General features: G+C 38.0%; 1 protein-coding gene across 3 annotated transcripts in view; it reads left to right on the plus strand.

The window, feature by feature from the left end:
- Positions 1-15694, plus strand: part of RBPJ (recombination signal binding protein for immunoglobulin kappa J region) — a 156575-nt gene that overhangs the window by 96757 nt on the left and 44124 nt on the right. Inside the window, exon 1 of one of the 3 annotated variants that reach the window (XM_074865941.1) lies at positions 14800-14887. The exons of the other annotated variants lie outside the window; for them this stretch is intronic. The gene's annotated coding sequence lies outside the window, so the exon portion shown is untranslated. Of the gene's footprint in view, positions 1-14799; positions 14888-15694 lie in introns of those variants that run through there. 3 annotated transcript variants of the gene reach the window in all.

A 15694-nucleotide genomic window follows, 5' to 3' on the forward strand; every position in this document is an offset into this window, starting at 1 on the left:
AGCGCGCTCGGTCGCGCCCGGGGCGGTCAGGCGTCCCCCTGCGAGCTGGACGCCCGTCCCCGCAGGCTGGGGGACCGAGGTTCCCTTTCTCTCCCAGCACACCCCTCCCAGGGCTTTGTGGAGTTTCAGCCGCCTTCCTCCAAACATTACATTGCATTGCAGTGAAGGGTTGCAGCCTCCCCACCCCACTAAGCCACGCTGGATCATAATGAATGATAGTTGCCATCCTTTTCAGCCACGCTGGGTAATACTTAATCACGGCTAGCCAGCTGCAGCGTGTGTCACTGTAATAAGTGACACCCTCTTAGCCACCTACAGCTGATGAATAATAACAGATCCACTGCTGGCATACAGTACGCAATCTCACCTGCAGTGTTACATTGCACATTGCCATCCTCCCCACATCTTGGCTTCTGCTGCTTATTGTAAGTGCCATACCCTTAATTTTGGATCACGCTGAGCACGTGTGACCTCCCTCTATGTGTTGAGGGAAGGGACAATCGAGAAAAACAGGCCGTTTCTATACTCCACCTGTTTGTTCTAAATGAAATCTTAACTGGTGGAAGTACTGCTGTGTCCTTCTAAAATGTGGACCTTGTTTTATGATTTCACAGTGCGTCTGTGACCTTCTGTCTTCCCTGTGGGATTACATTGTCTACAGCATTGGCTCTGTGGTTAGAGAGCAACAGCCTGCTTGGGGGTGGGGTGGAGTTGGTGGTTGATGCTTTTGTTCTCATGGAGAAGGTAGCATTATGGTATTTTGTTGTTTTGTTTGGCTGCAGTAGTGTTTCCAATTCCTCACTCTTGTTTGTTGAAAACTAAATCGAAGCTTTTGCTTGATTTCTCTCCTGATAAAGGCATCTTGTGGCTCATACACGTTTTCCCAATTAAATGTTCTTAGGGAAGCTGGTCTTGTTTGTTATGGTTCCTGGAGTGTACTGTTTTAGAGGTTAGAGTTGAAAGAAGGGAACAAATGCTTTTAAAGTTTGCTATAAGTGTTAGTCTGCATTCTAGTTAGCAATTAAGTTTTTCCACTTTTCTGTTAGTTTACTCATCTGAATATTTGGGCTTCATTTCCTTTTGTTTATTGATTGTTACAGGTTTGTCAGAAGTGTTCTCATGTTTGAGTTACTTTTATCCTTTTCGGAAATCTGTTAAAATGTTGACAATAACAATTGCAGATTTTTTTTTTAATGAATGATCGAATAATTTGAACATTAGGAAACAGTATTTTAACAAGAGTGAAAATAATTGCGTGTAGTTTAGGACTTTAATGCTAAATTTATTCTTCAAAACCTGCAAGTCAAATAATTCTCTGAAAAAGTAGTCTTGTTTTTTTATTGTCAAATATTTTTAACATTAGTAAAATGAAGTCTGTTAACTTTGGTTAACGTTATAGTTAGATTACATTAAGGAACCTGATTTTTTTATTACATGACCTGTTTCTAGAGTGTGGCTCCAGTGCTGAGTTGTCTGTGTGTAGTAGGATTAAAAATCGATGATACTCCAGTAGCTGAATTTTTTTTCAAAATAGTAAAGGCGGTTTTCTTTCTAGGCTGTTCTGTAAAAGCTGACTTGCACAGGAAAGAAGTGCTTGAAATTAAAAAGCTGTAACTGAATAGTGTACGAAAAAAACGCATTATATTTTAATGGGCAGCTTGCAGTTCTTATGGGTGCTCAAACCTTGAGATAAAGCATATGGCTTTTCTGCAGTCAGTGTAAGCTGAATGTAAAACCACTTTTTTTTTTTTCCTGTGAAAAATATGCCTAAGCCTGAATTATAGTACCTAGGTTTATGCTGTGTTGGAACAGAATAGTAGGAATTTACTGCATTATTTTGGGGGAGCAGTCAGAGTACACTACCAGTTCCTTGTTTGCAGCATGTGGCACGCTCCCGCTACTTGCATCACAAGGAATGTTTTGCTCAAAATTGCTTGTGTTTACAGTATGACTGAACCTAAATTGCACAGTGACAGAACTGGATATAATGAGAAAGTACATAGAAACGCGAAACAAGTAACTGAAAATGAATTACTGTTTGAACTATTATTTAAAATGAAGTGGATAATTTATGGCTGGGATAATAGGACAGTATTTTGGGGTTTTGTGGAGTATTTTTGGTTTTGCTTGTGAATGATTTAGGAAAACTCATTTTAAGATGACAAAATTAATGAAAATATTATTTAATTAGAGAAGCACATTTTGGGTACAAAACACTTTGTTTTAAATAATTACTGATACTACAAAAATACCTGTAGGCCTCAGTTAGTTTGAAAATTGCTGTGCTAGGTCTATACAACCATATGACAGAGATTTTCTGATCCTAAGAACTTAATTTTGTGTCATTTTAAAATGACATAAAATATGGAATAGTGTCTTCTCTGTAGCCGGGGACAGCCTGATCTTTAAAATAGTAGAAAATAATGCAAGAAGCTATTGCAAAAAAAAAAAAAAAAAGATTCCTATACCAGCAAACAACTGAACACAATTTAGAAAGCGCAGATAAAAATTATAAACACTAGGCATTGGTTTGAGTGCTTGATTACCAGTGAAAACCTCTGTGATAGCAGTATACAAGATAGTATCTGGATTATTTTTCAAACAGGTTGAGAAGCCTTGAAAAAGTCAATGATAACTGAGTGGGCTTATCACCACTGGTATGATGTTTTCCCTAGGCACTGTAAAGTAGAAGATTGTTTTATTAACAGTTTTTTAAGTATTGGACTATTTAAGTTACGTGTCTGAATTACTCATCCCAAAGTTCTGTAGTTAAGAGGTGTTTCCTGACCCAGAATACTTAATGATTTAAGGTAAGGGAAGACACATCAGATCTGTGATGACACAGGAGAATTTTGGCATCAGTGCAGTGAATTTTAGCATAGTGGTCTAGGTGTGCCAGCTGTGTGGTTGTTTTGTTTGTTTTTAATGAGAACTATGGAAAAACTTGTAGGAGGTTTTTGAAAAAAGCAAGTGCTTTGTGGAGTTCTCCCAACCATGTGGACAACAGAGATGAAAATGTAACAGTTTATTGAAACTTTAACCTCATCTACATCCTGATTAGTAATTTTAGGGTGAGGACATTGACCAGTAAGGGTCTTGAAGTAGAGAGTGAAGTGGATGCTGCTCAAGAGGTGGTGGATGGGACACAGGACTGGAGTGATTTGACCTTAGGCTGAAAAAGCTATCTAGAGAGGAGTGTTCAGAATAAATAGAACAGGGTCAGCTCTGGATTTTGAAAGATGAAGAAGGATGCTTCACTTCACCTGCTGTGGTCACAGGATAAAATTTAAGCTACTAAAGGCATGTTTTAGTGATGTGGTGGACATTGTCAGGATCTCAAAACCAGGTTATTTCTAGGACCTGTAGAAAACCATGGTTTGAGGGCTAATGCTTAGTTAAGAGTCCTGAAAGTTAATGACTTGCAGTAGTGGAAAGGAGACTGCATCAGTGATAGAAAGAGTAAGACCTGTGTTTTGTCTGTGCTGAGACTGAGCTGATAGTGAGGCATCTGTATGGAGAAAGGGAGACATAAGCTGAGGTCTTAGCTTGGACAAATGCAGGAGATGCAAAGTAGAAAGTATGTTTCTGATTAAGGGCAGAGAGTTAATAGTTGAATTTGAATCATGTCCCTGGATAAAGTGAAGGAGAATGGAAAGGGATGCAAGACAAACCTCTTAAATGATTCAGAAAATAGTACAGGTGAATGAGGAGGCTCCTTCAGGAGGATACACTGAAAGAACAGTTAGAATGATAAGGGATGAATCATGACAGCACCAATGCCAAGGAAATCATGGAGAATATTTCCGGAAAAGAAGCATCGCTGGTAGTCTTGGGTGATAGACAGGTCTAGGAAGATAAGAATTACATATTGATTCTGAGCCTCATCATAGGGTTAGGCTGCAAGAGATGTTAGTAGTGAGAATGGTTTCAGTGAAGCTCAAGGAGTGGAAACAGGATTATATAGACTATAGGACCAGAATTCAAGGATGGGATCTTCAGGCTACAGTTTTTACTGTCACTGGAGGTTTAAACATAGTGCTTATTAAGATCTGAGTAATAGCATAACTATGGCTATTGTATTGTGTATATGCACATGATGAGTGTTAAAGGTTGGGAAAAACTCATTTACAATCAAATGAGTAGATGGTTTTGTGTGACTAAATCATTATCAAGGAGCATGTCAGTGTCTTAAGTTTGGCTATTGGGAAATCTCTGTGAGCACTATGTTCTTGAAGGAGCCTTTCGAGATGCTTGCAAATATTCTTTTAACCTTTTGTAGTTTCAGTAGGAGCAATTTTGTGAAGTTAAGCTCTTGATTTGGATTTTATTTGCTTTCATTATTTGTTCATTGTATTAAGTAACTCTGTAATTTCTGACTTATTCTGGTTGATACAGAGCACAAAGAAACTTTGAAAATAATCTTTTTATAGCTTGATTTCTCCAGAAATAATCTGTAGACTGTTATATTAGGCATAATATATGTGTGTGTTTTACTGCTAGCTAAAAGGCAATATCCTTTGCCGATATCTCTTTGCAGAAATAACTCTCTTTTAAGTATGCTGTTCCATACAACGAATTGCATAAATGTTCATGAGTTTGTGAATGAGAGAGATTCTTCCCTCTGACTTGCTAATTTCTACTTTGCAGTAATAATTCATTCTAGGATTGTTTTTGAACTTAAGCAATTTCTATATTTTAAAAGTGTGAAAAGTTAAAGTAGACTATACTAAAGTAGACTATAGCTACTTATTAAATCTTCTTAAAAGACCTGTAGTGCCTTCATGGGCAAAGATTTTGAAAAAAGGTTTTATAGTTAGTAATTAATTTTTGGTGGAATTCAGTTAAGGTGCAATACATACTATTCTACACTATGTTTGTTTTTTGATAAAATTGGAGAGAGATATTGTAATTTTAGATTTGTAAAATACATATTTAATACACATAAGTATTCTATCTTACGCAATACATTTGAATCTCTATTGGGAATGAAGAATGTAGTTTATGCAAAATATTAGTTTCACATTTAGCGAACAAATCATGTCAGCAGAATTCTGAAGTTTTGGGACATCTTTCCTATCTTTGTAATACTTGCCACCCTAAATTCTTTGAATGTTAATTGCAAGCACGTTATTAATTGACCTGTATGGCACTGTAGTGTGCTGAATCACTGCCTCCCAAGAGCATTTCACAGGGAAGGTGTACTTTCAAGTAGGATTTTTTGTTTGTTGGTTTATGTTATTGCAGTGTTCTTAAAAATTAAGCAATTGTAGTGTCTGCCTGCTTTTAAAGAGTTGCTTATTTTTTCCTGTGTATTTAGATGAAGAAGGGAAAAAGGTAAACGTCACTAGTTATATTGTCAGATGAAATCTTAATTCTGTTGACAACTGGATATGCTTTTTAAGTCTATAGTATTTCAAGGAAAGTTTATAATTATAGGTGTAAAATTATATTCTTGATCTTACTGAACTTTAATTATTTTTATGTGGAAATGCTTATAATGTTCTAATATGGTACACTTTTCATACCTGCCTTGAACATAATTGCAATAATTAATAATTAAGATTATATGAGGCAAGAAAATAATACGGAATTGTGGTTATCTCTTTCCAATGTAAAAAGCTCAGAAAACAGCTGATAAATTTCTTTGAAGATAAAATTATTAATAGAAAGTAGCAATTTCCATATCATTATAGTCTTACTTGGAGTCTTGGAAAAGTAAGTGGTAAACTTAGAGTTTGACATTATCTCCTTTCCTGGGGTTCTACTTATGTTGTGGTACTCTTCACTCATAATTTGCGTGTGTGTATATTTTGTGGTTGGTACCTTTTTTTAAAAAAATGTTAACTACCCTTTACAACCTAAAGAAACTCTTTCATTGCCTGCTTCTATGTGGCATCATAGGCCACTTTTCAAAGCCTATGTATACTATTTAAAAGAATTCCATTTTCTGAAAAATACTCCATACTCTTCAACTGGAATTTAGGTAGGCAGATAGTGATATGTGGCCATGTATCTTCATGCTGGTTTGCTTGTAAATGCGTGAACTACATACTTGCAGTGGCAAACTTTTTTACCAAGAAAGGAGAGAAGGTAGGGATTTCAGTTTGTAGTGTTGTGGTTTTACATCCTTACAATAGACAGGGACTTTACAAGGTTAACTTTACAAGGGTAAATGCTATTTTTGTGTTCCATATAATATTTTTTGTAATTTTTGAAAAGCTTGACTGATCTATAAAATTTTACCACAAAATATAATCATTATAATGTTTTACTATTTCGATTAATCAGATTATTTCATGAATGACATGCTGCTGGGGCATGATCTGTTCTTTCTAAAGCAATCTGAATGTTTTAGTCAACGGCGTGTTTCTTCAGTAAGTTTGTGAACCTCTTTTTTGAACATGGCTTTTTATGCAGATAAGTCTTTAAAACGTTCTTGTAGAATTTAAGTATATATTTCTGTAATTATTTAAATCAAGTTGTTTTCATTGCTTCAGCCGGAAAACATGAGGACATTAATGTGGTTGTGTTAAGGTACAACTTTTCCTCATTTTCTTCTTACTCAGGAACAAGAACTATCTCCTTTTCATTGTAATTGCACGACTAAATTGTATGAAGTGCCACTTAATCAGTATATTCAAAATCCAGAAGACTTGTTGTACAAGCTGTATTGGCGAGTAGTCATTTTTGACTGCTCTGCATGAGATTACACCTGTAACTTCATTTAATTCTTCTATTTCTGGTAGGTGAGATTCAAGGGTATATATTGCAATGGGTCCTAGTCAGTCTTCTGATTGTTAATCTAATTATTTATAGTTATATGAGTAGCAGAACGAACATTTATAAATTTTCCCTTTATGAGTATGGACAAATGTAGACATTTTTCTGTATGTGCCAGAAAAAGGTCTTTCTACTGATATTCTTGATAACACTGCTTGGTCTATAGAACATTTCATCTGCACTTTATTTTTTTTCAGAGCTATTCCTGTGGCATATTTGCAGTGTGTGGTGCTTTGGGAGATTACCAGGAAACTTGTTATCAGAATGAAAGTTGATCAGGCAGCCATGAAATTCAGAATTATCTAAGCCTGAGAAAGGGAACTGAATTGTGTAAAATACTGGTCCCTAATTTTTGCCGGACCACAGAAATGGCACAGAGTAACTACTCTCTAGGCAATATCCTACTTTCTTTTTCCTGGCGGCTCTTATTTTAACTCTAGTTTTGTCTGGGAGCAGTGGCTGAGTATCTTGCAGGCAGTGTTTCTTTTGCAAGCTGTGGATTAGGAACTGACAGTGTAGAAAATAAGGTTAAACTTGCTTGCTCAGCAGAAGAATTTGTGAAACTAAGCTTTTGTCGGTTTTTGACACAGTTGGGGGGGTGTCTCTGATAATGGGTTACTGCTTTCACCAGTGCTCTTACGTAAAGGGAACTTCAAAATGAAGGTCCGGAGAATCAGAGGTGCTTGCCCTCACTCTGCATTTTTGCCATTGAGGAAGATTTCTAAGGCTTGGCATAATTGAATAAATAATAATTAAACTTACTCAGTTATTGTTGTTGTTGTTCCAGCCATCTGCGTAAAAGCCCTTCGTGTCCTGAACATGAAAAAACAAGCACAAAAACCCAGTGACTTGCCAAGGTCAAATGCAGAGTCCATGGAGAGGTGGAAATAGAATTACTCTCTCCTGATTTGGTTCTCCTTGCTCTGTGTGATTATGGGCTGTTCGCTGTTCAGAGTTTGCTGGGTTTTGGCAGGTGGCATCACGTTTTCTCTCCCTACTGCAACTGTGAAAGATGGTCAGATGATAACAGACTTTCTTAGGTTTTTAATTTGCGTAACAGAAAGGTATGGTAAGGAAGACTAAGAGTGACTGTATTCATAATTGATGTGTTTTGGTAATATGAGGGATATTAGAATAGACACTAGAGAGAGATGCCGTTCTTATATAATTGAGACATAAAAGCAATGGATAGGGCATGACCAGTGGATAAATGTGACATGAAGAAAAATGAAGTGGTGCTGCAGTGTGCTGTAGCTGTGTCTTTATACTATTGAAGAAATTCTGTATAAGTATTTATTTTTAAAATTCAAAATATTTTACCACTTTACAAATCAACCAGCCACCTCTGGCTTCAGTAGTGAGTGTAAGAATTCAGAAAAAAAAAAGCTCTCTTGAAAGACTGGTGTTATTCTGCATGTGTGTGTTTCTTTTCACGCTCTCTCAGTTTTGTAGTAGATACACAGTGATGACTAGTAAAATCCTTAATAATGTAATATCTTCCAGAAGTGAAGGGGATATAGCAAAACTATTTTGGACGTGTCTTTTCTGTCCAAGTATTTTTCTGGCCAAATTTTTTTCTTCTGCTGTTCAATGCTTCTCTGCCAGCACTGAGTCCTGGGATGTTGTTTTTGGTTTTGGTTTTTTTCCTTTTGCATACCAATTTTTTTTTTTTTAGTATCACATGATTGATGTGGGTTTTGTTTTGTTTACATGTGCATTACAGATCCGTCATTAATAAGCTATGCAGAGCAGTTAATCAAAATACGTATTTGGGATCAGACTTTCTCTTTGGAACAGGCTTGTAGCACAGTTGATGCATTGTGACAAACTCTTTCAGTCAGCACAGATGATACTAACTTTGAATCCTAATCATGATGTGAAAGTTTAAGAGATCTTCACATAAATATTAAATTTACAGGAGTGGCTTCTAATAATAATTGTTTTGCTGCTGGTTATGGAGGTGAAAGTGCCTCTTAGTTTCTCTGCCAAAGTGATAGAAAACTATATTATGTAGAGATAGAAAATTGGGAGTTCTAGATCTGAAGTATTTTTTTGCCGTAAAGGTCATCAGAAACAGGAAAGTTAAGGCGTAAAAACTTACTCTAATATCTATTTTAATTAATAAAACAGATGTTGTCAAGGTTCATGTTCAGTTTTGATAATAAATGAAATTTGTGTTTGCAGTGCTTACATTTAGATAGCAGCACTCTTCAAAATACTAAGAACTGTGTTAAAACAAACATGAGAACTACACTAAAACAAACGTCAGAACTTTTTGTGTTTTTATTTGCAGTGGGCAAAATACCTGTATTTCACAACAGTTAACAGGCAAAACAAATGAGTTGTTATGAAACAACGTTTTAAAAAGATCTTATTGAGAAGTTTTACTCACAATTAGCTTGTTGAAGTGATAAATCATACTTCAAATGGTAGCAAAGGAAAAGTGGACCAGGCTCTTAGTCATTTGCAAGTGTTAAAGGCTACTAGAAAGTATAGGACAACTCTTTTTTATTAGACCCCTTGAGCTGTAGGGATAACTGTTCTTCTTTTTGACTAGCTGATGCAGAATACAGTTGGCTTTCTGGGCTGTGAGTGCACATTGCTGGGTCATGTCCAGCTCTTCATCCACCAGTACCCCCAAGTCCTTCTCCGCCAGACTGCTCTCAATCCCTTCATCCCCCAGCCTATATTGATACTGGGGGTTGCTTCGACCCATGTGCAGGACCTTGCACTTGGCCTTGTTGAACCTCATGAGGTTCACGTGGGCCCACTTCTCAAGCTTGTCCAGGTCCCTCTGGATGGCATCCTGTCTCTCAGGCGTGTCAACTGCACCACTCAACTTGGTGTCATCAGCAAACTTGATGAGGGACACTTAGACTGGATATTAGGAAGCATTTCTTTACAGAACGGCTTGTTAGGCATTGGAATGGGCTGCCCAGGGCAGTGGTGGAGGTGTTTAAGAGTCGCGTTGACATAGCACTGAGGGATATGGTGAAGTTGGGAACTGTCAGTCTTAGGTTAATGGTTGGGCTAGATGATCTTAAAGGTCTTTTCCAACCTTGATGATTCTGTGATCCCACTGTCTATGTCATTGATTAAGATATTAAACAGTACTGGTCCCAATACAGACCCCTGAGGGACACCACTTGTCACTGATCTACATCTGGGCATTGTGCCATTGACCACTACCCTCTGAATGTGACCATCCAGCTGATTCCTCATCCACTGAACAGTCCACCCGTCAAATCCATATTTCTCCGATTTAGAGAGAAGGATGTTGTGGGGGACTGTCAAAGGCCTTACAGAAATCCAGATAGATGACATCCATAGCTCTTCCCTTGTCCACTGATGTAGTCACTCCATCATAGAAGGCCACTAGGTTGGTCAGGCAGCACTTGCCCTTGGTGAAGCCGTACTGGTTGTCTCAAATCACATCCCTGTCCTCCATGTGCCTTAGCGTATGTTCTAGGAGGATCTGTTCCATGATCTTCCCAGGCACAGAGGTGAGGCTGACAGGTTGGTAGTTCCCAGGGTCCTCCTTTCTACCCTTTTTAAAAATAGGTGCAATGTTTCTCTTTTTCCAGTCACCAGGGACGTCACATAGCTTTTGAGATTGCAGTAAATAAAAGGTGACCTCAGAAGATATGCTGAAGGTACCTGTCAAGACACAGTTTGAAGCCAGTCCTTGTGTGAGTGTTCCCTGAATCTAGACTGAATTTCCATATGGAAATAAAATATATAAGAAAGAACTCTCTGAACATACCCAGTGGTTTTCCAGTGTTTCATCCAGAGAGTTTTTCTGGACAAAATCTTAATTTTTTATTTTTATTTTTTATATTCGTACTTAGCAAGCAATCAGAGAAAACTGACTCTTGGCTGTTTCACCTTACTGCTGTATGGTACTTATAAAGTTAGCAGTAGACTGGTTAGATTTGTCAGTTTGCATAGTCATGAAAGTCGTATTGCATCAGTTCAAATTTGAAAGTTTATCTTTTTCAGTTAGAACAGTTCTTAGAAAACCCAAAAAGCAACAGACTATGTTTGCCGGAAGTTATTAGGCAGTGATGAGTATTACGTCTGTAGAGATAAGAGGCTTCTTCACTTACTGAAAGTTTTCCTGTGCTTCTTCTAGTGCATAGGATTCAAATTGTGGATAGTGTTGTTTAACATACTTCCTTAACATAGATTTTACTGGTGGCATTTTTGATACTTTCTGTGCTGTGTTCAGTATTCTCCTACTTAATGTCCTGATTTTAGGCAATTTCCTTCAGTAATGATAATACTTTTTTTTTAAGATGGAAGATTCTACCAGTGTTCAAATTGCTTCCCTAACTGATATTTTCCCCTTTTTGTTTTGACATTAGTTGAAAAATGTGTATAGCCACTGCTTGACATTCTGTTCCTCTGATTCCAATTCAGATCTGGTCAATTCTGCTTCCTCTTATTATTTCTGTATGCTGCATGTATAACGTTGGGGTTTTCTTATTTTACTTAGTTGCTTTCAGTCTTGTTCTTTCCTGAGTTTTGTGACCAGCCTTCAATTAGTTTTGCTTCTACATCTCTCTTTTATGGCGTAGTACACCAGAATACTTTTTCTCTGTGAAGTTTCTGTATAAGCCCTATTCTCTTTCTTCCTGGGCAGTCTGTGTTCACTTACCTTTGTCCAGAGCAGTACTTCCAGAGTACTTCCCAACAGGGTTGCTCCTTACTCTGGATCTGTCATGTTCCTTTTTTTCCCCCCAATTTTTGCTGTTACTAGCCCTGTAAAGCTTGCGGTATGCTTAAAGCATCACCACCATTATCTACAGAATGGGGAAGTCACTGCTCAACCAATGTGATAATCTATCAACTGTATGTTTTACGTCAGGTCCAAACCCTATTCCTTGCTTTTTGGAGCTTGGAGCTTGGCCATATCGGTGTCTTTGATCATGGGAGAGGGTGTCTAATGAACACTGGTATGCTGCTTGTCTCCCAGCTAAAGAACCGGTGAGGACCGGAGAGAAAATAGAATCTAAGAATTCAAGAATCCCAGATATCTTGTGTAACAAAAGACAAAACATTGATACAGAGAGATGAGAAAAATTAAGTTATATGGGGAAAGCCAAGGATAGATCCTAAGTGTTAATATTGTGAAGGGAGGAAATGTATTTTGGGAGGGGTAGGAAGACAACGTAGTGGAGGATAACTTTATTTTGAAGGCGTTTCGTTATTTCCTTTCACTACCCTTCTCTCTTTTGATGTTTCATTTCTCTTTATCATTTAGAAGTGTATGGGAGGCTAGTACTATTTTGTTTTCCTTTTGCTACTCCAAGAGGGATGGATAAAATAGAACTTTGAATGAATTCAGAGACTGCAATCTGTTGCTAGTGGCTTTGTAGGAGTGTACTGAAAGCTGTGAAGAAACAGGACACTTTGTTCTTACTAGCATGGTGTATTTCTAAAGCAACAGAACTGGGAGAAAGGATTGTTTTTGTAGTGATGAAAGCAAACTAAGTAAAGCTGAGACCAGGTTTTGAAAGCTAAATTCTGTAAATAAGCATTGCCCAAAACAAGGGGGAGGGGAGTGTATACAGATACACTTCAGGTTGTTTGTTATACAGCTTTGTTATACAACTTGAATTAATATTTACTATACAGAAAGTTTCTCCTAATATAAAATGGGTTAAAAGAGCATGTGTAACTTTCTGCATAAAATTGTAACTTCTCTTTTTGCCTGGTTCGGTGATTGAATACAAACATTAGATTTGCTTTTCTTAATACCTTTTCAGAACTTTAGAGAAATAATATTCATACTAGGGTGTTCCAGTACAGGTTAAAAATTATCAGTTTGATTGAAACAGTTCTCTCCTACATTTGTGGTTCTCATCAGAGTAGTGTTTAGTGGTTTGTAGATTTTGTGATACACTTGTCATGAATTTGTCTGCTATTGTTGCATCACAAAAAAATACATATTTGAAAGATTAACGTGGAAGTATTCCTGAAGTAGATGTGTAATGCTGGTGCACTTTTTCTTTCAACAGTGAGCCTCAGTTTACTCTCAGTGATTAAGCAGCTCATCTAGCCCTTCGGCTAAAATGCTCCTCCCCACGTCATTTAGCAACAAAATTTAAGAATTCCAGTAGGCATGTCCTTTGGATATCAGAATTGAATAATAGTTCCAGCCAGCGAGGCTTGCTGTGTGCAACCTTTTTCCTTTGGTAAAAGGAACCTTCAAACATTGAGTCTTGCAACACTGGACCATAGCTGGAGAAACAGGAAACAAACACTTAAGCTTTGTCCCAGATCTTCATTGCTCCTTCTGACTGTGGCCTCTTCCTTTTTTCAGCTGCTTTCTTAATTTCTGTCTTGGAAGCCAAAAGTAACTTCATGCTGTTCTCCTAAGAGTTGAGTCATTTATCAGGTTCTCCTTTGCCAAATAATCTGTAATGGAATCCACTACGTTTTCTTCTGCCTGAGGCCGTTTATTGCATTGTCCACTTGCTTTTGCCTTTCTGTGTCAGTCCTCTTGATTATTTATTCTATCTGTTTTCTACAGTGTCTACCGTTAATTGTAGCTGTTAGAAACATGTTCTTGAGGACTCTTGAGTTCAGAGTGCCCTAGGTCTTGGCGCTATATCATTCCTGTAAGTAGCCTGTATTCACCTATAACTCATACTGCTTGCAAACTTTATCTGTTGGGTGGCACGCAGGTTCAGGGAGCCCTTTTAACAGGGGCTTTAGTATACCTGAAAGGTATGGACTGTGTTGGTTTTCATTACAAAACCAGTCAGGATAACTGAGGGTAACTGGAGCTCTCGGGACTTCTCTGTACTCCTTGTGTATTGTGAAGAGTGGTGCTCTGATGGTGAGTAGACTTTAGGTTTGTCCCAAGGTGTGCTGGCATGGTGGACCAGGTCTTGTAACTATTAAAAGTAGCATAGTTAAGCAGCTGTTGGGTGCCTGTCACGGCAGTGTTTGTGTAGTTAACGAAGATATATTTCCTAAAGGATGTTGTGCTTTGTAGTTGCCAGTCTCTTGGGAAAACTGGAAATCCTTTCCTTGGGAAAAAAATGAAACAAAACAAACCCAAGAAACCCCTACAACACACCCCCCCCCCCAAAAAAAACCACAACAACCACCCTCAGCTGGATCTGCAGCTTCTTTTTTTTTTAAAAAAAAAAAAAGAAAAGGTCTTATTTTGTTCTCAAAAGTTAGAAACATCTGGTAGCAGGGCTGTACTGCATGGTACCAAAGCAAAACTGCTTGGGACCCTCAAATGTAGAAGCTCTGTTTTCTTATTTATTTAAACTAGCTTTCTGAAAAGCAAATACATGACTAGTTGAGATTCATTATGCTTTTCCTTAGTGTTTGTAGTTAATTTTAGTAATAAGCATGTGTATTATCATACCACGCTTGACAGCTGGCTTTCTGTGCGTACTTTCAGACAGCTGTGGCATTCTGTCACACCGCTCAGGTCAGCGGTGAGCACCTGCAGCTTCTGAGCCATGTGATTTGCAGGCTTTTCAAGCATCACGCCAATATGAAACTGGCTTTGCTGACGTGTTAAAACTGATTTTTAGTTCTGGGGTGGGGTGACCCTTTGAGGCTGATCATACTGATGATGCCAAGGTGCCTTGGGAATCCTGTGCACATTTAGTGTAGTCCTGTTCTATAGCACAACTGTCCCTTGGTCTCTTCTCTGCCCCACTGGTCTCCAAAGTACATAGTGTGCGTCCTTTACTATCTACAGTATGCTTGGACCATGTGAGGTCCATTTATTAAAAGCTGTGTTCATTCTTGGCATCAACACTGGACTGAGAAATCCCCTGAACTGAAAATGGCCATGACAGGGTTCAGGGGAAGTATCACTTAGGCTTGTCTGGTTCTTACTCTTCTTCTGCTCTTGGAGATGGACAGAATGGATTGCCAGAGCCTTGGCCTGTATAAGAATAACCCCTGCATCTGTCAGCAGTGGGAGCAGAAGGCCCTACACCTCTGGGTGGACTGTCTTAACTCTGCCGTGCTTCATCATTGCCTCACTTGCTTTGAAGCAGCAAAAGGGAGTAGAGGGGAATACATGGACAGTAGTCTGGGGCTGGGGAAGAGAATGAACTCTCTAAATATGAAGGTAGGTGATGATGTATGTGTGTGTGGAGGCATCCTAATCCTCTTTTGTCTCTTGATTCTCTTGAATTTTCTGCTACTGCAAAGACTTTGTTGTCTGAAGAAATTTTGGAGATGGAAAAATTAGATTTTGCTATCTCAGTGTTGAAATTTTTGTCTGATTCTGTAAATTCCTTTATGTTAAGGTATGGAAGCATTAAATGGCTTTTCTGTTTTACACATGTTCTTGTATTTAGCTGTAGGGAAGTTGGTCTTTCTCTCCCCCCAAGGGAGTTTCCTGTGTATATGGAAAAAATACAAAACAGAAGTGAAAAATACCTCAGGCTTCCAAACCTGCTGCTCACATTTCACTTCTCCCACTACCCCTCTCATCATAGAAACAGTCCAACAGTCCTCTGTCCCCATAGCAATACCATCTATTTAAAAAGCTAGACACCATTATAGCTGATATGATAGGTAACTTGGCACACAAAATTATTACAACAACCTGTGAACTGCTGGGGAAATGGAAAAAAAAAAAAAAAGTTACACAGTGATACACTTTTCTGGTGTTTATCTTTAAATTGCCAGAATGTTTTATTAGGCTTTCTTTGGGCTAGTAAACATAGCATAATTTGATACCTGTTCCAAGAGGTTTATAGTCATAAATAAATTTAGTATGCAACTTGTGGGTTTTTTTGTTTAAAAATCCACTTAAGGCAGTGGCCCTAAAATTGTGTGTAACTCAACAGTTAAGTTGCATTTTATAATTTTTTTATGGTCATTAGAAATTCTGGAGACCCTCTGCTTACAATCTGACAGTAGAGCAAAC

This window comes from Strix uralensis, chromosome 4 (genome assembly GCF_047716275.1).
Source record: "Strix uralensis isolate ZFMK-TIS-50842 chromosome 4, bStrUra1, whole genome shotgun sequence".
Lineage (NCBI taxonomy): Eukaryota > Metazoa > Chordata > Aves > Strigiformes > Strigidae > Strix > Strix uralensis.